Below are 13,285 nucleotides of genomic sequence, written 5' to 3'. Positions count from 1 at the left end.
AGAACATGCAACTTTCTTTGGAGCCCATATGTATTCTTCAACATCAGAGGCTAACCCTGAGAGGTTGGGACATAGAGCAGGAAAGGGTCCAAGTGGATGCCAGTGATGAGATTTATGATACTTGGGAGGAGGCTACATGATTGAGAGATACATACCCCTATCTTTTTGCAAGCTTCCAGGAGTAAGCATATGCCTAGTGGGGGAGGATCTTGTGTTTGCAATCTATACCTTGTTATATTTTGATCTGAGAGATACTTTATTAGTCACATTATTTTACATTTGAGATGACTTGATGGTCAGATGTTATATTTTGATTACTTGTATCATAGATACTAAATTACTATGCTGTTTAGTTGATCATATTTGCATGATGATGCCTTTTTGATACAAGATATTTTTTGATGATATCTAGTAATTCTATTTTCAGACATATCCTCTATTTATGATATGTTGGACTTGTCAGATATTTACTTCATTCTTGCTTTCTTCAATGTTTTATGTGAAAGTGAGTGATGTAAATGGATTATTTCAGTGCAATTAAATAAATGGTTAAATTAGGTGATTTAATGCATTTATCACTTTGACTATATTATTATATGCAATTACACTTGATCACGTTGTTTAGTATGTAGGATTTATGTCCCTGGAAGTGGCACATGGAGTTAGTGATTTAGCTATTCATATTTAGACAATGTTGTCCCTGTATGGTCAATGTATCCTATTTAATTTTTTAAATTAAACCCTCCAGTGATTTAATACATTCGAACTTATTTGTATTATGTGATTAGACCTGTGAGCATGTCTATGCATTTAGAGGTTCAGAATTGTTGTAAAATTTATCAAAGAATTTTGTGAGTTTTGGTTTAAGGGAATTAAGGGCTTAATTTAATTTAATTTAATTTAATTTAATTCCTGATAGCTTTTCCATAATTGAATTCCCATTACTTGGAATAGCCTGTTTTCAATTGGGTTGATTAAGGGTTTAACTAGGTGACCTTGTTAATTACCCTAATCCTTTATTCACTTGAAAAGTAAATATATATCCAAAAAGGAATCTTATTCCTCACTTCTCACTTTTGGAAATAGAAATTTGAGAGAAAATTTCCAATTCTCTTCTGTAGGATTGTGTTTTTGTTCATTGTAGGAGCTACGGGTGTGGGATGATCATGAGATTAGTTTCATTTGATCTAGCTCAGGGAAACCTTGGATTGTCGTGATTTTTGATAGTTTCTAGGGGATTTTTATTTTACTGTTAAGATTCTCGTATTTTCCCTTTTGGCTATCAGGTAGGGTTCTCCTATTTCACTATTTTAGGTTTGTTTCTACTTCTATTTTTGTTAGCCATTTATTTAGAGGTTGAGAACTAGTGTTCCCCTCCATTTCTAAGTGCTAGATCTACTTGGTTGGGTGGATATGAGCATTTCCCCATTTTTTGGTATGAGGATTTAGGGTTTTACACTGTTATGCTAGTCATTTTTGCATATGATGTTCAAACCCAATTTTTATTGGATTTATCTGGCTCATTTACCCAAGGGTAGAATGAGTTTTATTTTTGTTGATTTTCATCAACATTGGGTTTTTGAGGTTTTTACCTTGATTTGCATAGCACACAATTTTCTTGGCATGATGTTGGTTGTAGATTTAGATTATTTGTAGGATGTTAATCTGACCACTATTGCATTAGGATGTTAGGATGCATGCCACATTTCTACTCCCGATCTTGTATTCTATTGAGTGTTATTTTGCTCGTGTTCTCATCTAGCCCTTGTTTGTATGATCTTCGTGTTAATGGTGTACCATACAGGATCATGTGCATGTGCATTATTGAGTGCTTATGAGGCTCGATCTCCTAGTTGTCATTGGTGGAGTTATGTTCATTGGGGTTGGGTGGGGAATATGCACGTCTTATGGACACTCATTGTGTGATGAGCATGGGTATGTAGGGTAGACAATGGAGGGGCTTCTCTTGTAACCTTGTTGAACTCTTCCTAAGGGGTTAGCATGAAGAAGTTTCTAAAAAAGTGATAATTGAATAAATTATTTGGTAATAAATCTAAGATAATTAAAATGTGAGTACTCGATAGTGATATGAGGGGACGGGCTTGATGGTATATCCAAGGGCATGTGTCTGTACGACATTTGTCTGAGGGCATGGTGTGATGGCTTCCTTGGGGAGTGTTTCCATATGATAGTTATCTTGTGCTTCATCATGCCAATAAACTTACTCTCCACCAAAGTCCCTATATAGTTGACCCATAGAGGGTCTGACCAACACCTATTGTATTTGCACTGTCACATAATCTTGGTTTCAGTCCTCTTTATTGTCTAGCGTGAGTGTTATCCATGGACATTTTTTTTATGTGTGTTTGTGGTTGGATCATTATCTCCATCAACATGACAAGAGTGGACCTATGGGTTCCATGTGGGTAGGAGGCGTAGCTACTTATACCACTAGTGGGGACTGATTTACAGAGATAGTCTATTTCCAGTTGAGATCGATGCTTGATGTTCACTTGGTATTTAGGGTTTTCGAAGTACATTTCCTTGTCATTAATGCTTTAATTGGAATGTTTGGATATCATGTTGGATGATGTTAGTTTCATTTGATGCATTCCTTTATTATGATTTTTTAGCATATGGTTAGATGGTGTGATTCACTACTAGTTGGAGTATCTATGCTTGTTGGATTAGCAAGGTATATCTTCTTGTTCTTATGGTGTTAATTATGTTTGTAATAGTAACACCCTCACAAGATAGCTCCAACTATCTAGTTGGAAGTTTGGGATGTTACACTTAGGGGATGGCTAGGATGCATGCAGTTTCATGATGCCATTGTAGTTGGGAGGAACCAAGAACAAGTTTTAGATGTTTTGGTGCTTAGTCATTTTATGCTTTCCTTCATATGATGTTTGGATTATGAACCATGTATGTACATTTTGATGTTGTAAATGTTATTTCATATGATGTTATGGATTAGATGGATAAATGTTTTTTCCTTCCTATGGCATGGTTTCTTGTATTTCCTGTATTTGAGTCTCCAAGTCTTAGTTTGTGGATCCAGTACTCCCCGATGTGGAGGAATTATTTTACTTTTCACTTCATCTTTTGCCTTCCTTTTTACTGTTGTCAAACCTTATGTTAGAGAGGGGTTTCCTTGCATGAGAATATGTTCTCTCACATGAGAAAACCATTCTCTTGCATGGAGCATGATGAATGCTTGTGCAATATTGTATTCTCTTGCACGAGACATGGTATTCACTTGCACAGAGCTAGACATTCTCTTGCACAAGCCTAGGTCACAATGATGAGAATATTGTTGGCCAACTTTGTCATTTCCTTGTGCAATTGAGTTTCCTTGTGTGATAAAATAGTTTAGATCACATGCAACGACACACTTCCTCATGTGAAGAGGTATTCTCTCATGTGATTCTAGAGGCTTGTGTTTCCTTACGTGGAAAATAAGGGGTATCTTTGCTAGTTTTCGGGAAACATGTTTAGGTGCTTTGAGTACTCTTTTGGTTTGCTCACCTTTCTAGGCTTCGTCTGATTGCATATTCTAGGTTTCTCAATTGTCTCTTTTCTCTTTGATGGTTTGAAAGCATCGACAAGTAGTGATACTTGGAGATCATCAGTTGGTTAAGTTTTCTATTGTGATCTTATGATCGATTGCATGTTGATGCCATTTTTTTCCATGCTTGTTCTTTAAAAAAATATGTTGGCTATTATTCATCCTTGTTCCAAGGATCTCCGGTAGGGGCATTACACTTATGGAGGTCGAAAAGAAGATAAGAAAAAGAAGGATGACGCTAATAGAAATCAGAATCAGAGGGGAAATAATCATTTCTATGATCAAAGTAATAGAAATTAGAGAGGAAGAGAAAGAGGACAAGTATCAAGAAGAGGAGGTTTTTGTAAAACATGTTTTCACTGTATTGAAGAAGGTCATTAAGCATATGAATGTCCTCAATACAAAGAAAGGAAAGATAGGATGATTGAAGGTCAATTAAGAGTTGCAAATGTGGATGAAAATATCAAATCATTGCAATCTAAAGATGCTAAAAGAGGAGAAGTCATAGTTAACATAAGAGTTCTATTGAGTGGTGAGAATGAACCTAAGAAAATGAGGAACTTGTTTTGTACTAGGTGCAAGTGTGATGATAAGTGTTATGATGTGATTATCAATGGTGGAAGCACTAGAAATTTGGTGTCACAGGATATGGGACCACAAATTTAAAGTTCAAGATACAGAAACACCCACTTCCATATCAGATCACCTGGGTGCAGGATGATCACAAGGTTATATTCAATGAATATATAATTCCTAGTGAAGTTCAAGATCAAGGGATACCATGATGAGATACTATATGATATCATACCCATGGATGTATGTCTTATATTAATGGGTATGCCATGACAGTTTTATAGGTGTGTTGTACATGATGGTCATGCGTATACCTATTCCTTGACAAATGATGGAGCGAGACATAAGCTAAAGTCATTGAAGGATATAGAAGAAACAATATGTAGTAAGTTTCCATAATAAGTTTTATTAATGGAAGAAAGTTCCTAGAGGGTATGAGAGATGAGCATGTATTTGTTTTTCTATAATTCCAAAATATGGTATAGAAGAGGGTAAAAGTACAAAGCTATGTCAACTTTTAGGATGACTTATTAGAACGACTAGATTTGAGTATTTCTATCTAAAAGTCAATTTTCTTCAAACATATGATTTAGATAAATTAATTCTAGCTAAGTTATATATGGTCTTACACTTTTCCAATTGGAAATGTCTATTAAATGCATGTTTTACACTAGTTTGTATCTAATTACTAAAGAAATAAAAATATTTCAGAAAAGTGGTGTTTCAATAACTCTTACTATTTTTTATGATTTTTTTAATAACATATAAACACCATTTTATAGAGGTTAGAGTCAAGAATATTCTCATATATAGTTTATAGTATTTTAATTAGATATAATATATTTTTATTAAAAAAATTCACAATCACTTATTTTAACACTCGAAAAGATGTCAGTTTTGAGGAAGAAAAAAATATTAAATCATATCAAAAAATGCAAAAAATATATGGTGTTCTAGAGGAGAGAGTCCTCTTCTAGTATGTATAATTTTTCTCCTGGTTAGAGTAGATTTGTTTTGAAAAAGGTGGTGGGAGATGAAAAATATCGATTTTAGGTGAGTTAAAATTTGAATCATTATAATTTTTTTTTTCTTTTTCTAAAGCTGATTTCTATTTTTGATTTTTTCTAGCTATATATGTTATCTATAACATAGTCTGAGATCAAAGGGAAATAAGTTTATTTCCATATAGTTTTGTGGTGGGAACTAGACCCTTAATTTTCAACATTTTTCAGTAGCTAAAAAATTATCTATAAAAAATAGAAAAATATATCAATTCTTATTCCAAATAATTATTAAAAATTGCAATCCTAAACTTCATCCATTTCTACACATTTCATTGGTTTACTTCATTTTCAAATTCAAAATGATAATACCAATTTTATGTCATTGAAGGTGAATAGTTATACTTTTGTTAGCCTTTTCCTTTACAAAAGGGTGACACAAGTTTGTACTTTTACCCAAGAAGAAGAAGATGCACATGGAGAAGTTACAAAATTATTAGATGAGTTTTTAGATATTGTATCTGATAATGTCCCTGATAGATTACCACTAGCAACGAAGATTAGTTAGACCATACAGACTTGATTCCAGGAGCTAGTTTCCAAATAAGACATCACATAGAATTACACTAACAAAAAGTGAAGAGTTGAATAGACAAGTACAAGAGTTGTTGTAGAAGGGGTTGATTAGAAAGATTCTCAGTCCATGTGCTATACCAGTAGTATCATCACCAAAGAAGAATGGAGAATGGAGGATGTCTACAGATTCTAGGGCTATCAACACGATCACAATAAGTACAAATTTTTATTGTCATGAATGGGTGATATTATGGACTATTTGAGCGAAGTAGTGCATTTCAAAAACATAAACTTGAAGAGTGGATATTATCATATTTAGAGCAAAGAAGGAGATGAATGGAAGATTGATTTCAAGACAAAGGAAGGATTGTATGAGTGGTTAGTCATGTCTTTTGGGCTAAGCAATGCACTGGGTGCTTTCATTCAACTCATGAATGAGATATTAAAAGAATTTCTATTACATACATGCATAAAAGATTATGACACAATTACATTTTTTTCTTCTCAACACTAATGTTGAGAATAACACTATTGGACGATAAAATGAATATTGTTTCCATTGTCCATCTTTTCTCAATATTTATCTATCATTGAATTTGGTTTCTTTGATTTTACCTATTGAAAGTGAAGTATCTTTCTTAATTAGAAGTGAATCTATTTGCACCTTCCACAATATGAAATAATGACTTGAGAATTTCTCTATCTGTACCTCCTCCACCATTCTAGAAAGTCTTCGTTGAATTCCCAACCACATTTATTGCCTAGCTCTGAAAAAAATTAGAAAAAGAAGAAGAAAGAAAATGTAAAAGGAGAAAATAAAATAAACAAGAGAGAGAACATAATTTATAGTGGTTCAATATTTGCCTACACCCACTCTTGAAGCAAGGGAAATATCTTATTAATTACTATTTTTGAATATACTTTATAATAGCTATAGAAAGCTTTAAAAACCATGACAATAACATCAACCATTAAGATCTGAAAGAGTTTTTAAAAATTTGGAAATGAATGGTCATCTAATTGAATGAAAAAAGATTCAATGGCAATTGAGCTTTATACACCAAAAAGTCAACATTTGAAAAAATGTGGGCCTCCTCTTAAAACTTTACCAGTTGAGAATAAATTAAGGGAATTTCATTTTTCAAAATTATTTAAAGGTAGAGGAAATTTTTCGAAGAGGATGGGAAAGTTAAGGTGGCTTATTGATCAAATGTGTTGATGGGTAGTGCAAAAGACTAGGGACCAAAACTAGATGATATAGAAGCAAAGTCTGTAGATTATTTTCCAAAATAGCCAACCCTCATTCTTTTTTGAGACCAAAACAATGATGTTGGTCTATCCTTTACACATGGTAGGGTTTTGGGTCTCTATTTTATCTTTCATAAACTTTCTCATCTTTTTGGCTATTGTATCTTGTATGCATCCAAAACAATCATATATATTTCATGCAAATTGTAGTAGTATTTTGTGTCGCTTTGTTTGTCTTAGGTTTTCTCAGTTTATGGTGGTCTTCTATTTTAGACACCTTTAATTCTCTATTTTTCTATGACTTCTTAGGTTATATGCAATCAAAGAATTTATGGGTTTAGACAATTTTTCTTATTGTTGAAATTTGATAATATATGTAATTTGTATATCTATTAATTAATATATTATCTTCAATTTCATCCTTAAGTTGATAAAAAAAGAGATAATTAATTTTTAAATTTTTCAATACATATAATATTATGTTTAAAGCTATAGAGTTATTGAATAAACGTCTTAATTTTTTTTTTAAAAAAATGATTAAATATTTTATATAATATAATATATTTATAGCACATTCATATTAAACTATTTAAATCCGACTCATTAATCATCATACAATCATAACATTTAAATCTGACACATTAATCATCATACAATTATAACATTTAAATCTGACACATTTTTAAAACTATTTAATACCATTTTATTCAAATTTTATTTATAATCACCAAATAAACTTTTTAATAATAAACACTAAAATGTTGTAACAATGCAGTTAGTTACAATATAGATTTATTAACATGACATATCATGCTAACACATAAACAAAAAGGCATATACCACTTCTTTTTCAAGAAAAATAAGAACAAACAGACAAGTAATATATTTTCAGTCCCTCATCATAACATATTTTACAAGTCCAGGAATATGACAGTTGATGAAATAGTGTTTCCAGTCTATGTTCTTGACATCAAAGTTGAAATTCTCTTGATCTCTCTTTGACATTTTGTTCAACAAATCTTCTGTGTTTGAGATGTTGAACCTATGGATCATGACAACATAATTTTTTTAGACTTAGAAACAAAGACATCCCAATAAATTGTTGATACTGAACATTCAAAAGAAGTGAACTAATAACTTACGTTCCCTTGAAAAAAAGAAAGGGTTCATAGATTTGAGCCAGCTTCAATCTAAATTTGTATTTCTCAAGTAGAAGAGTGTAGAGTGGCTCCATCTTAAAGTTTATCCACAACATAAAGTCTCTGCTATATTTATTTTATGCATTAGTCATCACAATACAAAACCTTGAATGGAATGCAATATAAACTTCTCATCACAATACAAACCTTGAATGGAATGTAATATAAAGTATTTATTACCTTTAGAGGGATTAGATAATAGAGAGTCATGTAAAATTTGAAGTCGGCCATGCTTTCCAAAGTTTGCAATTTCTTCACCCTTACAATCCTCCCTTCCTTACAAGTGCATTGATGTGTTGAAAAGCAGGTATAAACAGAATCAACAATCACACTGTATTTTAATGGGTTTATGTTTGAGGAAGCTATGTGATAAACATATAAACCCGAGTGTGAAGCATTCCTTACTATTGATGCTATCATGCAATTTGCAACCATGTCTACCGGAATCTGATTCAGTCAAGAATAAAGTGTGAAAAGTCATATTTTTTAATTGTTGTTAATTGTAAACCATATCACATAACAAGAAATAGATATACAATTAATTGTAATAGATTTCTACAATTCATGCTATTCAACATTTATGCATCTGGGTGAGATTGTGTATAAGTTTATCAGCATCAACGTTTTTTCTTAGCTCTCTCATCCTGATGATGGATCATTGAATATGATCAGAAACGTTGATGCTGATAAACTTACATACAATCTGACCCAGAAGCATAAATATTGAATACATATACAATTACTGCATGGGTTTCAACATACCACATCCAACACTAAGTTGGGATCAGCGAGGAAGAAAGAGATTTGTCCCTTTCCATATCCAACGATCACTGGATCCATCATCCTATATGTGAATAAAAATATGCACCAATGTTAGAAATGAGTTACTTTAAAATATTCACAAGGAGCTGAGTAAAAGGTCTGTCGTAGTAGTAGCCCAAAGTTAGTATATGGGATGTTATAAGAAGTATATATCATTTTTTATCTTAAAAACATCTAGTTTAATTTTTGACAAACATTCATACCTGTTGCCTTCCATCCATCCTGAAAATGGTTCTTTTAAGCTACTCTCAATTATTGTCGGACGAATGATAACAGTTGCTATATCTTCCCTCAAGTAATCCACCATGAACTCTCCAACTGCTCTTTTGTGAAAATATAAGCATTTGGCCGTCCAAAGTTCATTGCCCTGTTTGCATTCCACTAATAAGTTGAAACTTCATTCCCCTAAGGATTGCAAGCCATAGATAATCTTCAAAATACAAAGCAAAATGCTTTTACCTTTGTAACCCAAATTCTTTCATATATTTGGACTCTTTTTCGTGTGACCATTCTTCACCTAAAACATTTTTGAGTTCTTTCATTGTCTCCTCTATTAAAGTGCACTCAGATTCTATCTGAGGGAGTGATATTTCTCTTTCTCCCATCCTTGCAACTTCTTCTTTGACCATTACCATACTTCCAACGTTGACATAAGCTGAAATACATAGAGACAAACCAGAAAAAAAATAATTAATTATGAAAGATGGGTATTCATTTCATCACATCAATACATAATTACGCCAGCAATCAAAGCTTAAAGAAGGACTTTATATTCACCGGTTGAGATGTGGCAGAGAAGTTGAAGTTTTTTTGCAACGCTTACAAAAGTTGATTACATTCTTACTTCCCAATGCATTCACTTTCATGGAAATATCATACCTGCCATTTACAAAGCCACGTATAACAGAAAATGTGTTCAATTTTATAAGAGAGTTATGCGGTATAACTTTTCAGGTAAGAGATTTATTGAAACTATAATATTTGGGAACGAAGGATTTTATAGATTTTATCTTTTTACTGAAGCAAAAATATTGTTTTCAATATAGTTTCTGGTTCTAAATATTATATGCTAATTGTTTATTTTATATATTGAAAGTGTTAAATAATTCAAGTTGACTTAATTTTTTTCTTATGGTAGGAAATTTAAAATCTGATTGTTTAATTCGTAGACTAAAAATATTAAATAGTCAAAATTAACTTATTTTTCCAAGCTTAATTTCTTTTGTAGTATGTAATATTTAAGAATGACCATTTAACACTAGCCATAACTATGTCACCCTTTTAAGACCTTGTTATTAAAATATAATCCAATTATTTATTAAAATGAATAAGTGTCTCACAGTTAAAAGTAAACAGTCAACCTTGTTATTAAAATATTAACAAATTATTTATTATTTGAAACATTAAATTCTACTTCACTAAATATTTAGTTACAAACAGGTTGCTGTTCCATAAAATTAAATTATCTAATTACATATAATAGACCTCTCGTGAAAGTTCGTAGTGGCAGAAGAGTTGACAACAATATTGATTTTTTCACATAGATCATTCCTTAAGATTTCTTCAATTCCAAGATCATCAAGTGACACATCTCCAACAACATGAACAAGGTTTCTTTCCATGAACTCCTCATACTTTTCTCCATTGTATTGCTCTTTAAGAAACCCAAACAATTTTTTGGATATGACCTACACACAAATAACATTTAACATTCAACATGAAACTATAAGCCGAGTTTTTGTAACTTGAATTTATCAATCGAATTGTTCTATAATTTTATTGATGTCATTAAACAATATACATAAAGAACAAATTAAAACTTGAAAAAGTTAGTCAACTTTAACTATTTAACATGTTTTGTCAAAGAATCAACAATTAGTATGTCTTTTTAAAGTGGTTTGCTGCCACCCTTAAACATCACACATTAAGAGAAAAAGTAAGCTCGGAAAAAATAAATCAACTTTGACTATCTAACACTTTAAATATAGAAATCAAGCTTAGTGTATGATATTTAAGCCATCCAACCTGATTTCAGAGTTTAGTTTGAGCCGATTCCATATTTTCAGACCTTAGAAGAGTATAAATGCATCTCACATTTGGTTGCACTAGGAGAATTTTCTCCACAAAAATTGCAAATTTCATCCCAGTTGAATTACATGAATGCACAATGAATAATAATAATATTAAGTTAGATAGAGTAAATAGAATACAAAAAATAACTTTGCCTAGAAAGCCCATAGTACCAACAATGAGAATGGTTTTATCCCTAAGAAACTCGGTTGTCTCCATTGCCATGCTACGAACAAAATTTTAAAGGACACAAGAGATTTCTATTGTAGTCTGTATGTTCTCTTTAGTCTTTATATTAATTTATGTTCAGGGGAATCATTTGGCTGAGACAGATTTATTATTAATGCCAACAAGGCATAACTGCAATTGAAACTTATGTCTTATGTCAATCTGATACTCGCGCCTGAGCCCCATGTCTTATGTCAATCTGATGCTTGCACCTGAGCCCCATATCTTATGTCAATTTGATGCTCGCTCCTGAGCCCCTGCTCATCCCCTACCCTAGCCATGGCTGCAGGCTCCATGCTAGCGCCTAAGCCCTTGCTCATGCTCATGCTCTTGCTCGATCCTAGTTGCTGTGTGCAGGGGTCGAATGTGCTCATTTGCTGAGTGCCCTTGTCATCTGCTATCATGTGCCCTAGCCATTGACTTTTCCTTTTCTCATTATTAAGCCCAATTTCTAGAAAACTTTTGGAATTCGGCTGTTCACATTTATTGCTGTTGGTTGCCATGTGCTCTATCACATTTTTCTGTGTGCTGGGGTCATTGGTTGTTGGTTTTATGCCTTTTGCCACTGTGTCAGTAGGATCTGGGTCAACTTCTCCTATGCCTTCAGGGGTAGGGTTGCATCTTATGTTGATGTGGCTGCATTCGAAGGGAGTCTTCATGGTGCTGTTTGAGCTGCTCATGCCGAGCCTTCTCATCCCCATAAAATTTCCTTGTAAGCGTATCAAACCCTATAAGAGTACCTTTAGACCCAGATATAGTTGATGATATTTACAATACGATAGAAGAGCTCTCTGCCTTCGCTTCTATTTTTCGCTTTTGGAGTTTTTGGCCCTCTCTTGCTAATCTTCATGCATGGATCACCAAGAATTGGGAACCAATCTTAGACCCTAATGTCCACATATTTCCGATGGCTAAAAGATTTTTCGTAGTAAAGTTAAAACTGCTAAAGATAGGAAGACTATTTTGTGCGATAATAGTTTTTCATGGCAAGACAGATATCCATTTATGGCCAAACCGTGGCATATGGATTTTGATCCACTTACAGAATCTTTTAACAAGGTCCCTATCTAGGTCCAAACTTTGAATCTCCCAATGCATCTTTGGCTAGATTCTATTTACGAAGCTATTGGGGATGCTATCGGTGATTTTTTATATGTGGACTCAGACACTTCGAATATTCTCCATTTGACATGTGCACGAATTCTTGTAGAGATGGATATTTCAAAGGGCCTTTTAGAGAAGGTTTTTTTGGAATTCTTGAGGGGCTCTTGGACCTAAATATTGGATTACGAAGGTATCCCTTTTCGATGTAGAAAATGTCATAAGATAGGACACATTGGTGCTCGCTATGCTACTGTGAACACTAAATCAAGGCGACCACCTTCCTAGTGGTCAGGGGCATCTTTTGAGCACTATATGATGGTTAAGCCCATGGATGTGCTTTTGGATCCGGTGGATGATTCCCCAATAGTTGATAATTTAGTGCCGGTGATAGCAAAGGAAGTACAGACTCTTGGTCAAGACCCTGTTCTTTTTCCTATCCCTGCCCCTGTATTGGATGCTCCTCCTAGTCCTGCAGGGGGCCAGGACCTTGTTCCCTCTCCCACCCCTACCCCTATATCGATTGTTCCTCCTGGTCCTGTTGGGGGCTAGCTAGCTACGAGCTCTTCTAGGGAGATTTTTGTTGCTTCTAATTCCACTGGGCTCCATTATTCAATTTCTTCTGGGGATTGGATTGCTGAGGCAGCTAAGGTGGAGGATGGTTGGACTGTGGTAAAAGGAAAGAAAACTAAGCCATATGCTCCTCCTTTAGAAGTGAACCTTCGATCATGCAAGGGAGGCTCTAAAACAGAGGGAAAATTATGAGCTCCTTTGTTATATTTGGTTCTCAGTTCAATCTTTTGCCCTCTAGCTGGATCTTTGTTTTTGGCTGGTGATAGGACTTTTCTGTCACCTTGGTTAACCTTTGTTTGGGGGGTGACCAGTTTCTCATTTGTCTA

The 13,285-nt window shown here is 33.5% G+C and overlaps 1 pseudogene; it reads right to left on the bottom strand.

Moving 5' to 3' along the window:
- The window catches only part of LOC149549479 (putative fatty acyl-CoA reductase 4), a 57,461-nt pseudogene extending 46,179 nt beyond the window's left edge, over positions 1-11,282 (bottom strand).
- Between the last annotated feature and the right edge of the window lie 2,003 nt (positions 11,283-13,285).

This window comes from Cupressus sempervirens, chromosome 7 (genome assembly GCF_028749045.1).
Source record: "Cupressus sempervirens isolate cs-2001-9-10 chromosome 7, ASM2874904v1, whole genome shotgun sequence".
Classification (NCBI taxonomy): domain Eukaryota; kingdom Viridiplantae; phylum Streptophyta; class Pinopsida; order Cupressales; family Cupressaceae; genus Cupressus; species Cupressus sempervirens.
This window is presented reverse-complemented; position numbering and strand designations above follow the sequence as displayed.